The following is a 26906-nucleotide window of genomic DNA, read 5'->3' on the forward strand; positions in this document are numbered from 1 at the left end:
AAGTGTCCCGCTCATTAAACAAACTGGACTACATCCAACTTCAACGTAACTCCCAACGTGAGTTCAGAGACTGCTGTGCTGTGTTTTTGTTGTTGTGGAAATATTGCTGTGCCGGCCAATCAGCTGCTCTGTCACCGGGTAAGACTAGCTAGTGGAGGTGGGCTGTGTTATGTTAGAATATTTCTAAAAGACGTGTCACTTAGATTTCTGAGGAGGAAGGAGAGGCTGGGGTCGAATTGAAAGTTAAGCAAAAGGTTTAATAAAACAACACGATGAAAACAATGATCAAAACACAATCAAACATAAAACATGAAACGCTGCCAGCAGCAGCACACAGCGAAGTACCACCACACATTTAGCCTATATTAGGCCTATATTTGAAGTTTGCCTTTAGTATTTGTGACATATGTCAACAAAATGCTGAACTGAAGCTCTAGTGCACACGTTTACACAATAAATACACATCTTTATCTGCTCGGCTTAAAAGGTGCTCTAAGTTTTTTTTTTTGAGTTTTTTAGGCTACAACATTTTTTGTCACATACAGCAAACTAGAGGTCGACTGATTCATTGGTTTTGTCGATTAATCGGCACCGATAGTTGATTGGTGGAACTATCGTTATCGGCAAAAATCCATACCGATAGTTTTTCCTGGTTGCGTCCGTTGCTGGAGCGGCTGAGAATGTCTGCTGGCATCATGCATTACAATAGCGGCCTCTAGAGGCGAAATAAAAACCATCACTGATGCCTCGTGTTGTTTATTTTCGACACGTGTTACTGCGCGCTGCACGGAGAGCACATGCTGTGCGGAGAAGGCTGACATCAGATGCGCGTTTAAAGCATCGACAGCAAAAAGTTATGTATACAGTACATTTTGTCATATCATTATAGAGTTATTAATTTGTTGAATAGATGCTGCATTAGTAGAGAAAGAACAGCACAACAGTACGTTTGTTTGCTTTCGAGGCTGAGATGACGCTAAACATTAGCAGTAGGCTAACTTACCTCAAGCGGTTAAACACTGACAAAAATAAACGCAAGTCCGACCCAAATCGTCCACGATCCGTCTAGTGGCTGCCGCTGGAGAATTGAGATGTGTAGAATCGACAGGGCATTCATTTTAAAATCCTCAGCGGAGGAGCATCAACAACTGCCCGAAAGCACTGCAAAACATGCTTCCCCTGTCGGGTCACAGTTAGCAGCCATGCGACATGACAAAACAATACGCTGTAAACAGCGGACTTCAACATGCTTCCCTTGCGGGGTCACAGATTGAAGCCCTGAATCTCTCTCAGGATCCGAATTATATGTCTCTCAGGTTAAGGACACACCTCTGATTTCCAGTTTGCTACAGGTCACAGACAAAGGATATTTATCCTGGTAGTGCTGATTATATTCAAGTTTACAGAGTTTGCATTTCCTTTGTTCTAACCCAGACTTGGCACCAGGAGGTTGGAGACTCAAAGAGACGTTCCTCTTCATATGTTAATAGTTGGTTTTAACCTAATCAATTTAACCAAAGACAGGAAGAGAGGGGGAGAGAAATAACCAGCTGTTTTTACCTTAGTAGGCTAGTCATTCTAGATTCCATTCCTATTTTCATAACCTGACTGCAGCATACAATTTATTATTTAAAACATAAAACATAAGCATGGTTTTAACTTTTTACAACCTAACAGTTAACACGGACTGCCTGTTGCAGAAATGGGGTGATTTGTATCCAACTAACTGCTAACTGCTGGTGGAGTTTGTGACTGTAAAATGCCGACAATTCTAGCTACATCCCACGCAAATGTACGGCTGTGTTTATACTCGATGTTTATACCACAGCCCACCAAGAGCTAATGCTAGTAGCTATGTGTTAGCCTTCTTTTATTACATGGCTTGGTTGAATTCTAATGTAGAATGCGGTCTGTTATTTCTTGATAACAGACCGTTGCTAAGGATAACACACCGTTGCCATGCATAGCAGAGCGTTGCCATGGACACAGTTCTGTTCACTCTGGAGCTATCAATCAATCTGCTGAAAGAAGTCCGGATAATGTATCAGCTGTGGCCAAAAAAGTATATATTTTAAATGTGTAACACCACTTGAGCCACGGTGAAAAGTTTTTTCGTGTATATGGTTGAAATGACAATAAAACACACTTGTTGAGTTGATCGGCTCACTGTCTGTCTGTAAAGGGTAGGCGTGGCTTGGTAGTAGACGCTAAAGCAGCGAAGCAAGTGCATTCTGGGATTTGGTGTCTTTCAATGTGAAAGACACCAAACCGACCGCAGGTTTCGGCCTAGAAGCCACCAATTTCTAAAAGAATTTCACATTTCTACTACATAAGTGACCCAATTTATATATATTCATCTTTCCAACGGTGACATATTCCTTTAAGTGTCAGTCCCTTGTTTAAGTCGTGCAATCCATTTCCTACCAGCTAAAAGTTTAAAAGTTTAAAGTTTATTCTGTTTACCCTCAGACACAGAATTCATTGGAAGTTCGCCTTCATATGTTTAGATAATTTCTGAAATACACTTTTTCCAAAGAAATTAATTTCCGCAGTATTATCTCCTGGGAGCCCACGACAAAAACAAGGCACCTGCACTCGGAGACTTGTCCTTGACTCTGCTCTGTTTACATGGGAATCTGGACAAAGTGAGGAAGCTGTGTGCATAAATGTAGGGCTTTTCTCGGTCAAGCCTGTTTAAGACTCCAAAATACCAACTGTAAACAAATCTTCTCCCAAGGGGGACGCCGAAGAAAAACATTTCACGGTAGCGCATTTCTCTGTGAACAAAAGTGGCGTTTTCAGCAGCAGTCCCAGAAGCAGCATGGTGCCAAAGTAAACAACGCCAAACACAGGCAGATTCAGAAGAGATTGTGTATATGATATAAATTTTTAGATGAAAAAATAACAGTTCATGGTTATGACTGAGGTGATCTTTCTTTACTCTTATGGTTTTAGAAGAAGCCTTGTGTACTTGTGTACGTATAAACAGGGATCCTGCAAGATGTAAAGCAGGTTTCTTTTGTATCAGACGGATGGAGACAGTGTGGGTTGCATCTTGATGGGTGCTGGCCGGCCCACACACACACACACGTGTGATGAATGCGATGAATGAAATCCTGGAGGCGTCATGCCGAGAAACGGTGCCAGATTGTTAAGCCTTTTCTGCTCAGTGTCTCGCTATCCTCTGAGTCTGTAAATCTAAAAGATGACAGATCAGATCCAAGCATGGGGCTACAGAGACTAAAAATATCTATCCTGTCTCTTCCCGGATTACAGTTATTATTATTAAAGGTTTATTTAGATAGGGACAGATAGAAAAAAATTCACGACACTTGTCCCTAGGTTCACTCAATATGATATATAGAGATACTTTATTTATCCCGAAGGAAATTAAGGTGTCCAATAACTTATACACATCATAAATGCACATAGGCACACAGACATATGACATCCATACACACATATATACTGCAAAAATACAATGGAAGATGTCAATAGTGTGCCCTTACAGTAAAGTTTGGTTGTAGCATGTTTAAATGAGCGGTGCGGACAAAAATGCAGAAAGGTGCAATGGTATCATAGTGCAAGACAGTGTCAGTGCAAATTCTATATCTATTCAAGTACAGCAGGCTACACAATATATCAAAGATAGAATATTCATTACTTAACTATACATAGACACTAGGAAAAGACTTGAAGAAAAGTTTAAGGTAAAGTTAAAAACTGTCCATACAGACAAAAAGACAGCATGGTGTACTGACCATACAGGCAAGCTAGCAAAATGGGCAGGTGGCTAATATAGCCAGTAAGGGAGTCAAACAATGCCAATCGGTCCAGTCCAGGGTAGTCCAGGGTAGGCAAGGCAGCTTTATTTGTAGAGCACATTTCAGCAACAGGGCAAAACAAAGTGCTTTACATAAAACATTAAAGAGCAGTTACAAAACAATTAAAAAACAAATTAAAACATTAAAGAGCAGGTAAAAAAAGGGTAGGGTAGTTTATGTGTATGTATAAATGCACAATGGTACAAAGGGCAGTGTGCAGAGCAGACTTACCGTATTTTCCGGACTATAAGTCGCACTTTTTTTCCTACTTTGGCTGGTCCTGCGACTTATAGCCAGGTGCGACTTATATATCAAAATGTATATAATTTAACGTGTTTTTAAATGTTAATTCATACTGAAAACATCACCGTCTACAGCCGCGAGAGGGCGCTCTAGGCTTGTGACAACTATACGCTGCTCCTAAAGACAACTGAGAAAGAAAAGAGATACCAAACTGCAGGTAGTAAAATATGTAGCCGAAAACGGTAATCGAGCAGCAGAAAGAAAGTTTGAAATGAGGGAGAAACTTGTGAGAGAGACTGGAGAAAAGATGACTCTTACTGCAACGAAGAAATCAGAGAAAGCTAATCAGCTAATCGCGGGCTGAAAGATAGACGGCCAGAGCTGGAGGAAGGAGTCGGGAGGGGCTCGTCAACGGTGCAGCTACGTCTCCACGCCTTTTAATCCATCCATGCTCCACGCCCTGGTAGCTAGCTGTTCTGTGTATATACGATACGATACGATACGATACAACTTTATTGTCAGCCAAAGGCTGAAATTCTTTGTACATCCCTGGGTAGCTCGTTTAAAAATGAGGAAATACACATACAACCAAAACAATGAATAACATACACACACATCCAAAATAAGGACATACACATACAGCCAAAAACTTCCAAACATACATGGAATTAATAACACCAACAGACATACATGAAACATTACCACAAATGACATAAACTCCAAAAAAGGAAACAGAGAAAAACATATATAACCACAGTACATGACATGAAACATACATACACAAAGTCTCGGAGATGTATATCCCTGAAATAAATATTGCACTGGGTTTAATGTAGCCGGTTTAGCAATAGGATAGATTGATATATGAAGGAGTTTTTAAGTCTAGTTTTTAAGTATATGTGTTGTTCTATGTGTTACGTTAACATACTGGACACTTACCGTATTCAGACTGTTGTTCTGAGTGCTGTTGTGTAGTTGACAGATGAAAAAATAAATAAAAAAATTCTAAACAAATGCGACTTATAGTCCGGTGTGACTTATATATGTTTTTTTCCTCTTTATGACGCATTTTTTGACTGATGCGACTTATAGTCCGGAAAATACGGTACACACTTAAGTCAATCCCACTCCTTTCCTTCTGTGTAGCATTGAAGAGCTTAATGGCCCTATATATAATGTTGCCCTAACCCTCTTTCTCCTTTAGGGGTAGTGTGTCCCAATACTTTAGGGAGCAAGGGGGAGTGCTATGTTCCCCTTAAAAATCAACCCTCAACACATAGTGAGGTCTGATGCAGGCTTAAAATTAAGTGGGAGATGAAATGACCCAGGATACCTTCCGAACACAGCGAGCTGGCCAAAATATTTCAACAAAGATGGCCGACACTGCTGGCAAGGAACAATTTAATTGTAAGTATATATTCGCAAATAAGCATGTTAAAATTTCGAAATATGTTGGAATGTGTTAGTTTGATGCACATCCAAATGACTGTTGAGTTTTGAACAATGTTAGAAAATATCTCACGAAGCCAGCTAAAGGGGAAGCTAAAGGGGAAGCTAAAAGGGAAGCTAACGGGAAAGCTAACGGGAAAGTTAACATCTATTCTAATGACCGCTGCTCTGTTACAAACCGGATCATGCATGCAACAGTAGGCTATCCCGGTTGCATTCAGAGTAACTGGGATAGTTATGTACATAGTTATAAATAGTGAGTTTATGAATCTGCTGAACACTGTCAGCTCCAAAAACGCGAAGGTGTTCATCAGTGGCCCTATACCGCCAGTCAGAGGAGGAGCTGAGAGATTCGGCAGACTGCTGGCACTGAACAGATGGCTTTCAACTGCATGTACAGAACATTCTCTGCAGTTCATTGACAATTTTAACATTTTCTGGGACCGCAGACATCTTTTTAAAACAGATGGACTTTTCCTTAACAAGCCAGGAGTAAGGCTGTTCACCTCTAGCCTACTTTACTTTCTGCACCACACATCTACTCCCTCGGCCAAGGACACGAGACAAGATAAATCAACACAAACAACACAAGAGGAAGACACAACAAAGTGCGGCAGTGATCCACCACAGCCCCCCCACCTGAGCAAGGATTTGACCATGGGAGACCACAGAGCGGAGACAAGAAATCTCAACCCCCCCTTTCACCCGTCCAACACTCCTCAAACCCCCTTACCGACCCCGACCCCTTTGAGGATCCATCGTCCTCCCCTTTCACCCTTTCCCCTGTTTCCCCCTGCCACATGTTGGGGTTCACTGACCGGATGGAGCAGCTGGTAGATGCTGGAATCAAGTTTTCCCCAATGCCTTCTCCCATCATTCCCCCCCAGCATCAAACTGACCCTGTTTTGACTCAACCACTGAAAGTAAAACGCCAGGGACCTCTGCCCTCTCAAGGAAGGCAGTGAACTCCTCCCCAGACTGATAAGGATGCTTGTGTACAAAATGCAACAAGCTCAAACTGATATGTGCTGGGTCCAGGCTGCACGCCTAGTGGCACTCAGGACTCTTTCCAGGACAAGCCTGGGCCCTGTGTATTAACTGCTTCTTCAGTCTATGTTGTGATAGGTAATAGACAAAGAATGGTGAATCCATTAAGTAAGAAAGTAAGAAAAGTAAGAAAAAGAGAAGTAAGAAAAAGAAGCACTTAACTGCCAACTTAGCAAATTTAGCATCCATTCCTCGTCAGCAACAACCTGTCCCAAAAAAATATTTTAATGCAATAGCACTAGGCTTACTAAATGTCAGGTCTTTGGCAGGTAAATCATTTTTAATCAGTGATTTTATCAAGCACAATCTTGATTTTATGTTTAACTGAAACCTGGTTAGACCATAATAACAGTGCTGCTGTTCTTATAGAGTCAGCTCCCCCTAACTTCAGTTTTATGAGTGAGCACAGAGTGAATAAGAAAGGAGGTGGAGTCGCCATTTTGTTTAATGACTCATTCCAATGCACTCAAATATCTTATGGAAACTTTGCTTCTTTTGAATATGTGGCTCTTCAGCTGAGGTCCTCCCCTCTACCTATATTTCTAAATATCTACAGAACACCTAAATACTGTGCAAACTTCTTTGACGACTTTACTGAACTGCTGTCTATAATCTGTATTAACTTTGACTGTGTAATTATTGCTGGGGGTTGTCAACATTCATGTTGACAACCCCCAGGACCGAGGGACCAAAGAACTGTGTTGTGTTTTTGAGAGCTATGGACTGCCTCAGCATGTGACACAGCCCACGCACAATAAGGGGCACACTCTGGACTTGATTATCTCCAAGGGTTTAAACATTTCCAAGGTTGTGGTGACTGATGCTGCTCTCTCTGATCATTCCTGTGTTTTTTTTAATGGCACTATCTCTATGCACAAAAGTGTCCAAACAAAGGTAATCAGAAAACGGTATATCACTGAAAACACCAGTGAATCATTCATTCAGCTTTTCTCCTCCACACCCACCCTCTCAGGGGTCTCAGTCACTGAGCTTGTAGACAATTTCAATTGTAAAATTACAAATGTTATTGATGCCGTTGCTCCCACTGAGGTCAAAGCTGTGTCTGGTAAGAAAAGATCTCCATGGAGAAATGTCATACTGAGTGTCGAAAAGCAGAACGCAGGTGGCGAAAAACTAATCTCCAGGTCCACTACAACACTTATAAAGAGAGACTTCCCATTTATAATTTGGAACTGAGGAATGCTAGGCAGTCCTTCTTTTCGGACATTATTGCCAAAAACAATAATAATTCACGTGCTTTGTTTGCTACTGTCGATAGGTTAACAAACCCTCCAGTACCAGTAGCATCTGAACTATTGTCCACCAAGGCCTGCAGTGATTTTGCCACTTTCTTCAAAGACAAAATTCAGAAAATTAGACATAATATCGAATACAGAGTTTGTGTTGTCACAGTGTTCACGCAAAACAAATTCCAATATGACCCAATTCCATATGATTAACTGTAAAAACCTGGAGGACATTATACAACATCTGAAAACCTCCTCCTGTTGCCTTGATATTCTACCAACGGGTGTTTTCAAAAATGTTTCGAATTGTTTGGCTACAGATCTTCTGCAGATTGTAAACACATCTCTTCTTTCAGGTATCTTCCCACAGCCCCTGAAAACTGCAGTCATCAAACCACTCTTAAAAAAAGAACAATCTAGACACGTCACTAATGAGCAAATATAGGCCAATATCAAACCTTCCATTTTTAAGTAAAATCATAGAAAAAACGGTTTCTCTACAACTCAACCTTTTCTTGTCACTAAACAACAGTTTTGATGCCTTCCAGTCAGGTTTTCGACCACACCACAGCACTGAGACGGCTCTTGTTAAAGTCTTTAATGACATCCACTTAAACACAGATAGTGGCAAAATTTCAATCTTAGTATTACTTGATCTCAGTGCTGCATTTGATATGGTCGACCATGACATTACTAGACCGATTGGAAAACTGGGTTGGCATTTCTGGCTCTGTACTAAAGTGGTTTGAATCCTATTTAAAGAATAGGGACTACTTTGTGTCAATAGGGAATTATACATCTGAGCATACAAATATGACGTGTGGAGTTCCCCAAGGCCTCTGGGGCCTCTTCTGTTTAACATCTACATGCTTCCACTGGCTCAGCTTATGGAAAACAATAAAATAAGTTACCATAGTTATGCAGATGACGCACAAATTTATATAACCTTATCGCCAGGGAATTATAGTCCAATACAACAACTGACTAAGTGCATTGAACAAATTAATGATTGGATGTGCCATAATTTTCTTAAATGAAATGACAAAAAAACTGAGGTGGTTGTTTTTGGAGCAAAAGAGGAACGATTAAAAGTCAGCGCTCAGCTTCAAACGACAATGTTAAAAACAACAGACAAAGCCAGAAATCTTGGTGTAGTCATGGGCTCAGACCTCAATTTTAACAGCCACATTAAGACAATTACAAAGTCAGCCTATTACCATCTTAAAAATATATCAAGGGTTAAAGGACTTATGTCTCAGCAGGATTTGGAAAAACTTGTCCATGCTTTTATCTTCAGTAGACTTGACTACTGTGTCTTTACTGGTCTCGCTAAAAAATCAATCAGACAGCTGCAGCTGATTCACAACGCTGCTGCTCGAGTCCTCACTAAGACCAAGAAAGTGGATCACATCACTCCAGTACTGAAGTCTTTACACTGGCTTCCAGTGCCTCAAAGAATTGATTTCAAAATACTTTTGCTGGTTTATGAATCACTAAACGGTTTAGGGCCAAAATACATTTCTGATCTGCTACTACATTATGACCCACCCAGACCTCTCAGGTGGTCTGGGACAGGTCTACTTGTTGTCCCCAGAGTCAGAACTAAAAAGGGGGAAGTAGCATTCAGTTTTTATGCTCCACATATCTGGAACAAACTCCCAGAAAACTGCAGTTCCGCAGCAACTCTCAGTTCTTTTAAATCAAAGCTAAAGACCTATCTATCTTTTTGATGTTGCCTTTCTTTAAATAACTGTTCATTTGTTATACTGAAGTGGCATTGATGACACTGTATGACAATCTATAACTGCTCTTTAATGTTTAATTTCTTATACTGCACTGTAACTTTTATTCACATATTTTATCTCTCAGTTCTTATACTTGCACTGTCAATTTCATTCTTGTCTTTTATCTAGTGGCATTTTTGAACAGATAACGGTCATATTTCTGAGAATTTCTCCAACGCGAGTGTGACATAGATTAGAACTCAAAAAACACAGGTGTGACCATAGATTATCCATACAAGGACCACGTCTGTGAACTTGTCAGATATTTCTGTGAACTTATCAATAGACTGTGAACTGTCCCGGATTTAGCAAGGTTTACCGAGATCCGCTGCAACTCTCAGCTCTTTTAAATCAAGGCTGAAGACCTATCTTTTTGATGTTGCCTTTCTTTAAATAACCTATTTTTATGTTTAACTGTTTTAACTGCTCTTTATTCACGTATTTTATCTCTCAGTTCTTTAAATTCTTATACTGCACTGTCAATTTTATTCTTGTCTTAATGTTTTAATTAATTGTTTTCTAACTGCTCTTTCATGTTTTATGTAAAGCACTTTGAATTGCCCTGTTGCTGAAATGTGATATATAAATAAAGCTGCCTTGCCTTGCCTTGCCTAAACGCACTAATCGGATCGTATTGACCATTCAAAAATCCGTCTTCTTTCTCTTGTTAATTTGCAATTCACTAAAAGCTGCAAGTGAAGCAGAAAATGAGTGAAGCAGAAAATGAGGAGAGGTTTACAAAAAATGTTTTTACCTCCAAACTGCTATGGTGTGAGTGACCAGATTGTACAATTCAATAACTGATAACAATATCAATGTCTGCTAATGCTCTAGCCCCCAGCTGCAATGCATTTCGACACAGCTATTTACAGCAGTAGTGGCAGCAAAAATTGTCCTGTCAGTGTCCAGGGACAGTCAGACACTGTCCTGTAACTCCATGTGTCTGACTGTCCCGGGACACTCCTCAGGACACTACTGACAGGACAGTTTTTGCTGCCACTGCTTCTCGCTATTCATCATATTTGTATGTTTATAGGAAAGCAGTGAAAGACCTGAGCCTGGAAGGAAAAATTACAGGAGAGAAGGCAAACAAAAAAAGGAAAAACTCAAAAAAAAAAAAAAATTTAAATTTTTATAAAAAATTTTTTTTTTTTTTTTTATCTTATTTTATATTTTTTTTTTTTTTTTTTTTTTTTTTTTCTCTTTTTTGTGGGGGGACAGAAGACAGGCTCAGGTACAGACAGCGGCGAGCAGCAAACTGTATCCAACTGGCGATACTATGAGGCGATGCATGCCGTTTTAGGGGGAAGGCCAGCGATAGATCCTCCGGTGATTGTGGCCTCTTCCAAGCCGTCAGAGGACCCCACAACATTGTTAATGGTAAGTTGATAGGAGTAGGAACTATCACATTTCCAAAAATATCCTATAACTGGTGCAATACTGATGCACATAACCCCCCAGTAAGAGGCAGTAATGTCGTTGTGGATTATCTAAAAGTGGAATCAGTTAAGGAGCAGAAAAGGCACGAGGAAACAGAGGCCAAAACGGAAAGGTTTTTAACCCTATTTGAAAAACTTGTGGACAAAATGCCAGAAAAATAGTTCTGTTGTGGTTAAAAAGTGTTCAGATGTTAAAATATTCAATATTGAATGTGCAATATTTTTATTTATAAATCCTCAGGTAAGTGTTGAGCACTGTTTTTATATAAATTGTTCGTTCTTTTAAATTGAAGTGTTCAACATTTGAACAGTGCAGTTTTTCAATAAACCTCTTCATGGGTTAAAGAAAATGTGTGTTAGGTGTTTGACCAATCACCATCCCAAAATACAAATTGGACTAGATCATTATAAAAGAAAGCATCACCAACATGTTGTCAAAATAATAAGATTAATAGAAATTTAAAAAATGAACCATATCTCCACAATAGAACAGCACAAAAGAACGTGCATGTGTGTGCGTAGATCAAGGCAGCAAGCATGTCCCTTGTGGCATTCCCTGGTGTTTCGTGTGCCTCAGGAGATTCTTGTAGGGGGGGGGTTCAGGGTCCAGGATGTCCAGTGCCACATCATTGTCTGGTTCCAGGACATCTCCATTGTCAATGCAAACATTGTGCAGGAAGGCACAGGATGATATGACCTGGGGTGCAAATGTAGGACTGACCTCCAGGGCCCTGTAAAGTGTGGACCTCCAACGAGTCATAATGCCAAAGGCTCTCTCCACAATGGAACGTGCCCTTGATTGATGGTAGTTAAATTTTCTTTGCTCCTGACCATTCACATGTTCCCTATATGGAGTGATCAGGCAGATTGGTGTCTCCAAACAAGGATATCCACCATCTCCCAGGATGAAGTATCCATTGGGTGGATACTTTCTGGCCAGATAAAAGGAACTGTTTTTTAAGATGCGTGTGTCGTGTACGGAACCTGGATAGCCTACAAAAACATCCAGGAACTTTCCAGTAGAGTCACAGATGGCTTGCATATTTATTGAGTAAAACCCTTTGTAGTTTGGATAGTCCAGGCGATGATGTGATGGGGGCTTGATTCTTATGTGACAACCATCAATAGCACCAACAGCATTGTTGAGGAGGGGTGTCCCAGAAAGCTGGGCAAATCCATCAGCCACAGTGTCCAGGTCTGCAGGTTTCGGAAAGGCGATGCCTCTATGGAGATTGTCCCAAATGAACTGTGCCACCTTGTGTATAATCCTGTGAACAGTGGATTTGGGCACACTGAAAACTCACGACACCTCACGATAAGAAAGTCCATAGGCAAGCCAATAGACGTACATCAGGGCTTCAAAATCCTTCCCCCAGCCGTGGTCCTGCTCTCTCCGCATCAGGCGCTGCAGAGCATGCATGGCCCGCCTACTTAACCTGAAGTCCTGTTTGGTCTCTAACTCCACATCAAACCACAGGCGTAGGATGGGCACGTCCATATTCAACCTGCAGTATGTCGCTGGATGGTCAATCTGGAAAACAATGAACAACAATCAACATTATTGCATAAGTCATGGCCCAACAACACCAGTTTGATCTAGTAGCATAATAAAAACACATTCCACAGTCAGTGTAGATTGGTGACATTTACAATAACAATCTTGCTTTCAGTAAACAGCAGTTTTGAAATATGTAACCTCAACCTAGAGGTCTCTGCTACACCCCTCCCCCCAGAGGACTGCAGAAAGTTTTGTACACTGGTCTAGCAGGACTATTGTGAGTGCCTGTTTTTGTTTACTTTCTCCTCATGTCACACACAGGAAATGACTACCTATCAAAAACAGTTAAATGCTACATTACGTTAAATGATTTAACCATAGCCGCTAGCTTTAAATCATCAACAGCTGAGTTGAACATAGCGTCAAAAATATTTAAACAAATCGGCATACCTGAAACAAGTCCACAAGGGAAAGAAGACGGCGAATGCGTCTTCTGTTTTGCACGTCTTCTCCATTGACTAATCAGACATAGATAAATCAACACAGCCAACACAACCGCTGGAACCGGCATTTTCCCGAATGAAAATAGTACAGCTTTGGTACAGGCTACTACCAGTAGACAAGTCCAAGCTGCGCGTGACGTAGCTGAGCACGTTTGCTACGCTAATTTGCATATAGAAGTGTCCCATTTCATAGGGAAAGATCTTCACCCCCGCTTCCCTCGTCGAGGGGACTTTACCGTCGAGGGCACTCAAAACCAAGTGGAAGTTTTAAGGGGGGAGAAACAGTTTGCAAGACCGAGACCGGAGCCTACCACTGAACATGCTCTTCTGCTTGGAGAAAGTGGCGTACAGGGGGTGGAAGTCATTGTCCATTATAGAGAGCAGTCTGCTCAGGGTCCTCTTATCTGCAACTGATGTCCGTGAGTCCAGCTCCATGCCCACCACAGAGCCAGCTTTTCTCACCAGCCTGTCCAGTCGTCCAGCATACCTCTTCCTAGTGCTGCCTCCCCAACAAACCACAGCATAGAAAAACATTGAAGAACCCCAGCCTCCTAAGGAAATAGAGCCTGCTCTGCCCTTTCTTGTAAAGTGCATCAGTATTGGCAGACCAGTCCAGTTTATTGTCAAGATGTAACCCCAGGTACTTGTATGTACTGACAGTCTCCACATTCACCCTGTCAATGGTGACAGACAACAAGGGAGTGGCAGGCCTCCTGAAGTCCACCACCATTTCCTTAGTTTTGGTGGTGTTCAGCTGCAGCTGGTTAGTCCTACACCATCCCACAAAGTCCTCCACAAGGCTTCTATACTCCCACCTCCTGTCCATCCTTGGTACACCCCACAATTGCAGTGTCGTCAGAGAACTCCTACATATGGCACGACTCCGAGTTGTACTTGAAGTCTGTGATGCGAAGCTGGCTGTTCATTAACTCTGTGACCCCTTGACCTGCTAGCAGTGAGTACATCTCCTTCTTGCTCAGTGTAAGAGCAAATGATGTGTGAAATTAAAGGATTAATCTTTTGGAAAATATGCTTATTACATTGTAGTTTTTGGAGTTGTGATGACAGGGCAACGCATTCTCATTAACGGGTCCATATGATATGGTACGAAAATCTATGCACACCAAAAGGTATGACCTTTTAAAGAGCTTCGCGACGTAAGAAAAAGTCATTTATTGTGAATGTAATTGTTTCAAAGTCAATAAGCAGACAATTTGAATTGTTGGCCCTTGACTTAGAAGTTTCTAAGAGTTTTCACATCATGGTTGTTGGTTGTTATAGACCTCCCTCAGCTGACAGTAGCACTCTTTCCTCTCTGAGGGAGTTTTTAATAAGTTTGAATTATAATGAAATTATCTTTTTAGGAGATCTTAATTGGAACTGGCTTCTGCCAATGTCTGATCATTTTAAATCATTTTGTAATTCTTTTAATCTTTTTCAGATTGTGAATAGTCCCACCAGACCAAACTTAAAACATCCAGAAAAATCATCATTAATTGATCTCATTCTTACAAATGCCCCTCACAAATATTCCTGTGCCTCTGTTTTTGCAAATGATATAAGCGATCATTGTCTTATAGCATCTGTAAGGAACACAAGAATTCTTAAAAAAAGGCTGCGCATAATTTTTAAGAGGGCAATGAAGCAGTTTTCAATGCAGGGCTTTTTACATGACATATATGATTTTGATTGGGGAAGAATTAGTCTTATTGATGATGTTGAAAATGCTTGGACATTTTTTTATGATGGTTTCACAGACCTGGTAAATAAGCATGCCCCACTCAAAAGACATAGAGTGAAAGGGCGAAATAATGTTTGGTTTAGCAATGAATTGTCTGGCCTTCTTCTAGAGCGAAATCAAGCCTGGGCTCAAGCTAGAAAGTCAAAGCTTGAGTCGGATTGGTTGAAATTTCGGCGTTTACGTAATTTATGTACTGTAAAAATCCGTAATGCCAAATCTTCCTATTTCCTTTCTGAAACATCGAAAAATTTAAATAACCCCATCAAGTTCTGGAAAACAATCAAATTATTAACAGAGGCAAAAACAGATACAGAAGTACCATCTTGTATTGTTGTTGATGACAAAAAAATCATTGACAAACATGACATTTTCAATAGTTTTAATAATCATTTCATTGCTGCTGGTTCCCTTTATGAAACATTAAATAATCCAGTTTCCGGTTCTCAAACTGCATGTTCTGCTGATCAGTTACTGTCAGCTCAACAATTTCATTTCAAGACAGTAACCGTACTAGAAGTAAGAAAGGCCTTGAAAGAGCTAGATCCAAAAATATCATCAGGTACAGACAAATTGGAACCATATTTTCTAAAAATAGCTGCAGATCTGATAGCAAATCCAGTTACATATTTAATTAACCTTTCTTTAGCCACAAATCAAGTACCAGCAATCTGGAAATCTGCCAATGTTCTCCCCCTTCATAAAGGTGGTGATCCTGCAAACATGAATAACTATAGGCCTATTTCTAAATTGTCAGTATTAGCTAAATTAATGGAATCAGTTATCAGCTTGCAATTAAAAGACTATTTAATTAATAATAATATTCCGAATGAATTTAAATCTGGTTTTAGGAAGCAACATAGCACAATAACAGCTGTTTATTGATTTGTCAAAAGCTTTTGACACAGTGGACCATAAAGTACTTCTTCAAAGACTCACTTCTACTTCTCACTTCTTCTATCGGAACAAGCAGTGGGATGGTTCAATAGTTATCTATCAGGGAGAACACAATGTGTGCAAGTAGATGGCCTCACTTCTGCATCCTTAAATATTTCAAAAGGGGTGCCTCAAGGCTCAATCCTTGGGCCACTTCTTTTTAGCATTTATATAAATAACCTTTGTAATAATATAAATAATACAAACTATCATTACTATGGCGATGATACTGTTCTCTACTGTTCTGGGTCCACTTTACGTCAGGCAATTACAAATTTACAATCCGCTTTTAACATCTTGCAACATAATCTGGCTACTTTAAAATTGGTTCTAAACTCTAACAAAACTAAAGTCATGACACTAAGGGAAAATCACTAAGGGAAAATCATCAAAAAAGCAATGTTCCAACCATTTGTACACTTTCAGGTACAGAAATTGAAGAAGTATCACATTATAAATACTTGGGCATTATCATTGATTAATCACTGTCTTTTACATTGCATGTCCAAGGTTTGGTTAAAAAACTGAAGTTGAAGTTAGTTTTTTTCTTTAGAATCAAGTCTTGTTTATCGTTTAAAGCAAAAAAACAACTTGTAAATGCTACATTCTTGTCTGTTTTGGACTATGGTGACATTTTATATATGTATTCAACCTCCCAGTGTCTTCACGCTTTGGACACGTTGTTTCATGGAGCCTTAAGATTCATCACAAACTTAAAATCTCATACTCATCACTGTTTGCTTTACTCTCGGGTCGAGTGGTTTTCCCTCTCAGTTAGGCGTTGGATGCACTGGCATCTTTTTATTTATAAAGCAATACTAGGATTACTTCCTCCTTATCTGAATGCTTACATCCTCCCGAGGTCTGCAGGGACATATCACTTGCGTTCACAGGATCTGTTTTTATTGTCAGTCCCTAAAGCCCGCACTGACTTTGGCAAAAAGGCTTTTAATTTTGCAGCACCATCTGCATGGAATCAGCTTCAGAATGAGCTATGGTTGAAAGAGTTGGTCTCACTTTATTCTTTTAAAGGCTTTCTAAAAGATCTTGCAGAAAGGCAGTCTGTCTGTCATTGTTTTTAAATTGATTTAGGACCCAGATTTTCTTTATGATGACATTGTTGTTTGAATATGATGAGTGAAAGTGTGTCTATGTTTTTATTTCGTTATTGTCTTTGTATTTATTCAAACCAAGCTGCTGCCACTTGCCAGGACCCTCTTGTAAAAGAGATTTGTAATCTCAAGGAGTTTTTTCCTGGTCAAATAAAGGTTTGAATGAGCTACAGACCTCCGTCACAGCAGGCTACATGGAAAGTTAAAAGACCAATGTTACTAGAGTTCATCCGTTTGGGAACACGTGTGAACCATAGACTATACAAAGATGGACAACACGACTCCACTTCCTCCCACTGTACAAAGGTAATGCCAAAATCTCCCAGATACGGACGATGCCATCTTGTAATTTTGAGGCCAGAGTCTGCGCAGTAGTGATCAGGCAGTGGAGCCCAGTATCAAAGTATACTCACATTTATGAAAGGCCTACTGGCGTATAGGTAAGTAGTCACTAAGATCCACAGATACAGTTCACTGTCACATGTATGTTTAACACTAAAACATTATTTATAATACACACAATATACAATCAAGCTCTCAAGATCCACAGTAATCGTCCAAAGTGGTCTCACCATCGCATTGCACGCACACGCTCAAACGATCTGACTTACCAGAACAATATAAACAGCCACGCTATTGCATTTTATTTTCAGATTCAGAATAGTACTTAACCAGCACTTTCTGCACTCCTCCCGACATACAATATGAGACCAGTACGCCTCACAGGTCAGTCTCAGAGACGCACAACATGAGACCAGTACACCTCACTGGGTCAGTCTCACATCCAGTCCCATCAGAAATCATAAATCCTTTTTTCATACATACACCGACATTTGGCATGACATTCCCCATCATATCAGAATACTATCATCCATCACATATTTCAAAAAGGCATACAAACTGTTCCTTCTCGACAGTTATACTTGCACCCACTGATTGTCCATGTATTGTCCAAGTCTGTATTGTTGTTTCATGTGTCTGTAGCCTATGTGTCTAGCCCATGCTAATGTCCTGTACATGTGTCTCTGTCTTTAGTTGTCTGTGTGTGTCTAGCCCATGCTAATGTCCTGTACATGTGTCTCTGTCTTTAGTTGTCTGTATGTGTCTAGTCCATGCTAATGTCCTGTATATGTGTCTCTGTCTGTAGTTGTCTGTGTGTCTAGCCCATGCTAATTTCCTGTACATGTGTCTCTGTCTGTAGTTGTCTGTGTGTCTAGCCCATGCTAATTTCCTGTACATGTGTCTCTGTCTTTAGTTGTCTGTGTGTGTCTAGCCCATGCTAATGTCCTGTATATGTGTCTCTGTCTGTAGTTGTCTGTGTGTCTAGCCCATGCTAATTTCCTGTACATGTGTCTCTGTCTGTAGTTGTCTGTATGTGTCTAGTCCATGCTAATGTCCTGTATGTGTCTCTGTCTTTAGTTGTCTGTATGTGTCTAGTCCATGCTAATGTCCTGTACATGTGTCTCTGTCTTTAGTTGTCTGTATGTGTCTAGTCCATGCTAATGTCCTGTATATGTGTCTCTGTCTGTAGTTGTCTGTATGTGTCTAGCCCATGCTAATGTCCTGTACATGTGTCTCTGTCTGTAGTTGTCTGTATGTGTCTAGCCCATGCTAATGTCCTGTACATGTGTCTCTGTCTGTAGTTGTCTGTATGTGTCTAGTCCATGCTAATGTCCTGTACATGTGTCTCTGTCTGTAGTTGTCTGTATGTGTCTAGCCCATGCTAATGTCCTGTACATGTGTCTCTGTCTGTAGTTGTCTGTATGTGTCTAGCCCATGCTAATGTCCTGTACATGTGTCTCTGTCTGTAGTTGTCTGTATGTGTCTAGCCCATGCTAATGTCCTGTACATGTGTCTCTGTCTGTAGTTGTCTGTATGTGTCTAGCCCATGCTAATGTCCTGTACATGTGTCTCTGTCTGTAGTTGTCTGTATGTGTCTAGCCCATGTTAATGTCCTGTATATGTGTCTCTGTCCTCATGTTCCGTAACTATGTTCTATGTTTCTGCAGAACAGGAACCTGCTGGAAACCAGTTTTTAAACTGAGTCAGGCCTGTTTAAACTGTAACTTAATGCTACTTTTAACTTTCCTGTATAATAAATGAAAATAAAATCATACCAACAATTATTTTAATAGCTTAGTTTTCTATGCACTAAACAGGAATGTATAAAGGCTTGTATTGTAGGCCCAGTTTAAAATGCAACTTAATTTTATAAAATATGTAGTAGGGTGTCCTTGCTCCGTCCTTCTCTCAGATACGGGATCCTTGGCTTAAAAAAAAACGTTGAAGACCCCTGCTCTAAAATATGAGTTATGTCTCATAAATCAAGTCAATGTTTAAAAAATAAATCAAGCTAATGGTGAGTTTTGCAGGCTTTTTGCAGAAGTGGTTCTGGTGTGAATGATGAGAGCTGACCCATGTCAGACTCAGGCTAATGTGAGAGACTCAGGGTGGTCCGAACAGCTCCGAGACAGCATTGTTCTCCCACTATTATCCATCACATTCATCTGACAACAACCCCCCAATAAATATGTGGATGAGGTTTCAACTGTCATGCCAGACTGATGGATTTTCAACAACTGGGGCGCGTCCTGTTAAACAAGTCTGGATTTATGTTTTCTGTATTTTGGAAAGAAAGAGGAAACTGCTCAGAGCTAATAGGTGAAGTCAATAACATCTGTGACTGTGTGACCAGTAAAGTATTGTTCTGTGATTTTCAGTCTGTTTACTTTGAAACTGTTTGCCAAAAGGGTCCGAAATACTAATGTTTCCTGCCCTTTGCTCAACTTTGTGTGCACTCTGGGTATGTTGGGTTGTCTGTGTGTGACTTTGTAGGCTAACAATAGGTCGAGTTAGGACATTCAAGTACCTAAGGGGGTCCAAGGATCTAATCTCCACACAGAGATATCAACCTTTCCTGTTTCCCAGTGTTCCTGTGTGAATTAGCGTCCGAAGATTCAAAACAAATGTCAAAGAGAAAATGTGGAAGTATCAAGAGGAGGGAGGCCCAACGGGGCCAGAGTGTATCCTGACTCAGATTAACTTGTTAAAAGATTTGGATCCATCGGTGCAGGCGCTTAATCCCCTCGGCGTGGCTCATAGCATGCATGCAAACTGAGAACAGTTTAAAAGGTGGATTATCTCTCACTCTCGCACCAAAAATGGATCTGAAAAGAGTTCATCACAGTAGATTGACCTACGAAGGACTTCCCACTACTTTTTTTTTTCTCAGCATTTGACTTTTGAAGGAACTTTTTTTAGCCTTAAATTCAATTTGACCTGGAGGAATATTCAACATCCTATCAAAACACACAGGAGCATTTTTCATCCTCATATCTAAACCAGAGTAACGGTCACCGTTTCAACCACGTTGTTAAAGTTCCCATGACATGGTGCTCTTTGGATGCTTTTATATAGACCTTAGTGGTCCCCTAATACTGTATCTGAAGTATCTTTTATATAGACCTTAGTGGTCTCCTAATACTGTATCTGAAGTCTCTTTTATATAGACCTTAGTGGTCCCCTAATACTGTATCTGAAGTCTCTTTTATATAGACCTTAGTGGTCCCCTAATACTGTATCTGAAGTCTCTTTTATATAGACCTTAGTGGTCCCCTAATACTGTATCTGAAGTCTCTTTTATATAGACCTTAGTGGTCCCCTAATACTGTATCTGAAGTATCTTTTATATAGACCTTAGTGGTCTCCTAATACTGTATCTGAAGTCTCTTTTATATAGACCTTAGTGGTCCCCTAATACTGTATCTGAAGTATCTTTTATATAGACCTTAGTGGTCCCCTAATACTGTATCTGAAGTATCTTTTATATAGACCTTAGTGGTCTCCTAATACTGTATCTGAAGTCTCTTTTATATAGGCCTTAGTGGTCCCCTAAAACTGTATCTGAAGTCTCTTTTATACAGGCCTTAGTGGTCCCCTAATACTGTATCTGAAGTCTCTTTTATATAGACCTTAGTGGTCCCCTAAAACTGTATCTGAAGTCTCTTTTATACAGGCCTTAGTGGTCCCCTAATACTGTATCTGAAGTCTCTTTTATATAGGCCTTAGTGGTCCCCTAAAACTGTATCTGAAGTCTCTTTTATACAGGCCTTAGTGGTCCCCTAAAACTGTATCTGAAGTCTCTTTTATACAGGCCTTAGTGGTCCCCTAATACTGTATCTGAAGTCTCTTTTATATAGACCTTAGTGGTCCCCTAATACTGTATCTGAAGTCTCTTTCCCAAAATTCAGCCTTGGTGCAGAATTACAGCCACTAGAGCCAGTCCCACAAAGAGCTTTCCTTAGGATGTGCCATTTCTGTGTCTGTAGATATTGAGAAGGAGAGTGGGGGACCTTGACCAACTGCCACTTTGCTCGTTTGAAAGCCATGATGTCTCTCTCTCTCTCATTGGTGGACCAAATTCTCTGGGCGGGCAAAGCAGAGAAAGGGGAGGCAACCTTTCCCCTTATGACCTCATAAGGAGAAGATTCCTGATTGGTCCATCTGAGCTTTCATTTTCTCAAAGGCAGAGCAGGATACCCAGGGCTCGGTTTACACCTATCACCATTTCTAGCCACTGGGGGACCATAGGCAGGCTGGGGGAACTATATATTAATGTTAAAAAAATAAGTTGTAAAAATAATGTGACATTTTCATGCTATGGGACCTTTTAGGTAATGGATAACACCTATTTTAAAGATCTAAGCGCATGGCATGAAGCGCCTGGTGCAGGTGTGTTTTGGGCGTAACATGCACCACTACTGTTGAATGTCTGGGAAGTTCACACTGCAGCAGCCCCATGCCGTGATGTTTACACCGTACAGTGAATATGACACCAAACATGATTCAGCCGCTGAAAAACAGCAAATTGCACTGCTGGCTTCTTATTCTGGGGAAATCTGGAACCAACTTAGTTTAATTACTGTGATTAGGAATCAGTCCGTATGAAGTAAATTAACCTTAATTGAGATTTATGTACATAATGTTATCAGTGACTAATAGCCACTGAGCTAAAAAATCTATTTTACAGTTTTTCTCCATTGGTTTGGCTCATTTCTTGAAACAGAAATTACATTCTCAAAACTCTAAGATCATTTGGCAAAACAGTCTTACAGTTCAGCACAACACTATAGCTCACTTGCAAAAGCTCATATCTCTCCCAAAACTGTTCACTCATGCTTCAAAACTAAATTCCTTTCCCATATAAAGAGTCAGTGCCACGAAAATGGCAAAGGTCCTTCTCAATTGCTTTGGCTCATTTCTTGAAACAGACCGGACGTTCTCAACACTCTTGGTGCTTTTGCCAAAATAACCTGGATGGTTCAGCACAACAAGACCAGGATAAGTGGCTCCTCCAACGGGAAACCTTTTGGATTCATTATCTAAACACAATGTCTCCTCATGGCCTTAATGAAGAATTTGATATAAAACCATTCTTATAAAAAATGTTGTAAGATATTGTTTGTTTCTTAATGAAGAATTTGATATAAAACCATTTTTATAAAAAAAATTGTTAGATATTGTTTGTTTCTTATATAAAATATTGTAAGATATTGTCTGTTTGTGTAAGTACTAATGCAGCAGATTTTATGAATATGTGGGGTAATGTTCATTAATTTCATAACTGTTTGTGGTAACTTTATATGGAATGGTTTTCCTCTTGAATGTTTATCTCTTTATTTTTAATTTTTCCCTTTTTCTCCAGTTTTGTGCATGGTAACATCATGTGTCTCTTTGGATATATTGTATTTTAAAAAGCCCCCCCCGCCCCCCTCTTTTGAGATGTATATGGTGAAACAGTCTATGAAAATGTCATGGGTGGGGCTTTTTTGGGCAGCTCACACCTAATCAGGCTAATTGAAGCCAGATGGTGTGTCAGCTGAATGTGAGCCCTACATATATCCCTTCATCAAATGTGTTCACCATTTGCCTGGAGAAGACCCAGCAGGGTCGAAACGTTGCATTTTTATATTAAATATGGGAGTTTAAAGCAGTGTTGCGGACATTACATTATTTTCGTTTTAAGTACTTTCATTTGTCCTGCACCTGCCAGAAGGTGGGGTGTGCACACAGTTACTTTTATAAAATTTGGTTCAGCACAACACCATGGTTCACCTGCAAAAGCTCATATCTCTCCCAAGACAGTTCACTCATGTGTCAAAACTAAATTTCTTTCTCATTTAAATAGTCTGTGCCCCCAAAATGCTTCGTCCCTTTGGCATTGTGTAAGCACTGCAAGTCAAAATGTTGAGATGTTTTGTCACTATGGCAGAGGACCATTGAAATATCGCTCATGTCCACCTTTCAGTCTTAGCCCAGTCCTTAGAAGTAGTTCCCACTCCGACCGGTCCTACGAGAAACCAGCGCGTGCAAAAGGTTCCTAGGTATGTAAACAAACCGGCATTGGGGGAACACACACGCTATCTCGCCTGCAGTCGGGATGGAAGGAGTTTGACGCAAATTATCGACAGTATGCTAATTACATTACGTGTCATTTAGCTGACGCTTGCTATACATATCAGAGGTCACACGCCTCTGGAGCAACTAGGGGTTAAGTTTCTTTCTCAGGGACACGTTGGTTGATGTATCGTAGTGGGAATCGAACCCTCATCTCTCACATCAAAGGCATGTGTCATATCCACTGCGCCATCTCCATCTCCTTTAAGCATTTGCAAAGATGTACTAAGACACTGACTACGTTTACATGCAGCCAATAACCCGGTCGCGCACGGCCATGTAAACTCCGGCAAAAACCCAAATATGCTCATATTCCTGTTTTTAAAAACCCGAAAATGATCCCTGGGTTACCACTTTTCTAACCCGAAATTTTGGTCATGTAAACGCGTATCGGCATATCCCCATCACAAGGAACATTGATTTGTGTTCTGCGCATGTTCTATTCACAAGGAATCTCGGTCTTTTGAGTAGAGGAACTTCTTGTTTGCGCCAGAAAACATAGTTATAATAATAATGATATACTATAATAATATAGTTATATATATGTCAATGCAGAAAACCTGCGCGCAGTATACCGGAAGTAAACAGGAAGTAGAGGTAAACATGGCGAGACGCAGCACAGCACCACACTTTTGGAGCGAGGAGGAAACCAATTTCTTCATCAGTGTGGTGATAAACCATGAATATAATGTCTTTTGTTAGTGTGGTGATAAACCATGAATATAATGTCTTTTGTTAGTGTGGTGATAAACCATGAATATAATGTCTTTTGTTAGTGTGGTGATAAACCATGAATATAATGTCTTTTGTTGACGGCAGAAAGTACCGAGATAGTGAGATTTATAAGAAGGGGACCCAAAAGTTATTGCGTCTTAAGGTTGTCCTTTGAGTTGTGTCGCCGTTTATTTCGGGATATCGCCGATTGATTACATATTCCATGTAGGAGTAACTCTCTCTGCTCTCGCATGTAAACGGGTTATTCCGAATGTTTCAGAAACCCGAATAGTGACCTTCACCCGACCAGAACCCGAAAATTGACAGCTTGTAAACGTAGTCACTGAGACATGTACTAAGACATTTGCAATTCGATGAAATGAATGAGAAATTCAATTCTGTTGTGAACAGTTGCCAAGTGGGTTGGAGGTTTTTGTCCATGTTGTTTTGAGAATGTCGTTTCTGTTTCAAGAAATGAGCCGAACCAACGGAGAACAACTGTAACAGCCGGGACACACCGAGCCGATAGTCGGCCGTGGGACAGTCTGGCGAGGTCGGTGACTCGAGTCTGTTCGGGGTGTCCCGTGTCGGAGGCAGGACAGTCGGGACTCACCAGGGAACGGGGAGCAGGATGAGGAGACTAGAGTCTCTCAGAATCTTAAACTGACCTTTGTTGATCTGAAATGAAGACAGATTCAACTACACACACACACACACACACACAGAGACACACACAGAGACACACACACACACACACACACACACACACACACACAGACACACACAGACACAGACACACACAGACACACACAGACACACACACACACACACACACACACAGACACACACACACACACACACACACACAGACACACACAGAACACACAGACACACACACACACACACACACAGACACACACACACACACACACACACACAGACACACACACAGGATCAAGATCTGCAAGGGGCCTCGAGTTTGACACATGCGCCTTAAGGTTAAAACAACACTGCAATTTCCTTTTATTTCTAAACAGGACATGACCCCCGGCCTCCTGGGTGAACGTCCTGTGTTTGTTTGACCCATCCACCCCCCTAATTTGCCTGTGTCTTATACATTACAGCTAATGGAAGTCCACATTTTTTGACATTTTTGATGCCTTTTTGGGCGGTTTATGTGCTTTTTTTCAACGCTTTAGGCACTTTGTTTTAACGATTCGGACGCTTTGCTCAATGTTTTGCCACTTTTTCGGAAGTTTTTGACGCTTTTTACGATGTTTTTGTCACTTTTTCAGACAATTTTGATTCATTCCCAATCTTACAGAGACGGAGAGCGTAGGTATATGTAAGGAGATAACATAGGCACAGGCTAATTACTGATCACTAACATGCTAGTTAACATTAGTCATTAAACCTAAACAGATAATGGAAGTCCAAACTGCCTGAGAGCTTCTCCTGTACTATACGGTAATTCCTCTACTGTGTGACAGTAAGTCTCGTGGTTATGACCCAATCGTTAGCCTATTTTTATACACATTCACCGGACGGCAGCTAGCAGCTAACGGCTAACAGCTATCTGGCTGTACACACTCACCGGAGGGCAGCTAGCAGCTAACAGCTACTACCGCACTACTGTTTTTTTTTAGGGGGGAATACACTTCAAGACGTGACATGACCTGTCCTCTGGAGGACATAGCCACACCACCCCCGCTCCATGGATTGTTATTGAGATGATTATCACAGAAGCCTGTCTGAATACACTCACCGGACGGCAGCTAGCAGCTAACGGCTATCAGCTAGCAGGGCAAGCTAGCTACCGGCAGGATCGAGACAGGGACCAGGGTAGGTGAATTTAAACAATGTCTGAGTTGAAAACGCATCTTGTTGACACGTAAGGGCCCTGTTCATGTGGCACATACATATTAATTGCATTTTGTGTCTGTTAAGAGGCACAAAGGCACTCTAAAACTTGCCCCGAGCACTGCCGTTTAGCTCAGGGGACGCTTGTAGTACGTAGCTGCAGCTTCTCCGTGTTAGCTGCACTGATTCGGGTCGGGGTTTTTTCTATCAAAAGTACTCGCGTAGCTATAGCGATCAAGATTACAGTTTTTTCTGATTGCTAAACGACAGTGGGCACAACTGGAGTCACATGTGCAAAACTCAAACTACAGTCTGCACTACCTACAGTCACCTGAGCTAAACAGTTCACATCACCTGCACAACTCATTCACAGCAACACAACTCTTAACACACGTCTCAAAACAGGCTCAGTGCAGCCAAACAGTATGCACAGGCCTCACTGAGATAACACACACACCACACACACACACACACACACACACACACACACACACACACTGTCACTCAGAACACACTGAGGGTAAAAACACTAGCCTCAAACACCAATACAGAAATTACTAACTTTTTCATCTTTACAGTTTGAACAATTTGAGTGACTTGACACTACTCAACAGTTTATTTAAGGAAAAGATAGAGATTGTATAACATACCAGTTTTTGCATAAGGTAAACAAGAAGGAATGAAAATCAGCAGTTTTCTTCAATAAAGTATTTTGTCTCTAGTAATTTGTGGAATTACTGGGGAAAAAACTAAAGGTACATACGTAACAGTACCAGAGAATAGTGTGACTAATCCTGCCTCTCTCCAGCATCATGTGGCAAGTTTTCTTCATCACATTGGATGTCTGCATCATCTCTAAATACTAATCAATGTGGTGTTTCTATTGCTTTCACCTCCATTACTTTCTGAAAAACAGTAAGAACGCAGTGTTACTATTGTAAAGATATAATGTTTTTCACTTTTTTTTAGAGCTGTGTATATAACCTCAGACATCTTACCTGGACATATTGGTATCTTTGCTCTTTTACCTGTTTCTCTCAAACAGTACAGTGTAGA

The sequence above is a fragment of the Perca fluviatilis genome, chromosome 15 (assembly GCF_010015445.1).
Source record: "Perca fluviatilis chromosome 15, GENO_Pfluv_1.0, whole genome shotgun sequence".
Taxonomy (NCBI): Eukaryota; Metazoa; Chordata; class Actinopteri; order Perciformes; family Percidae; genus Perca; species Perca fluviatilis.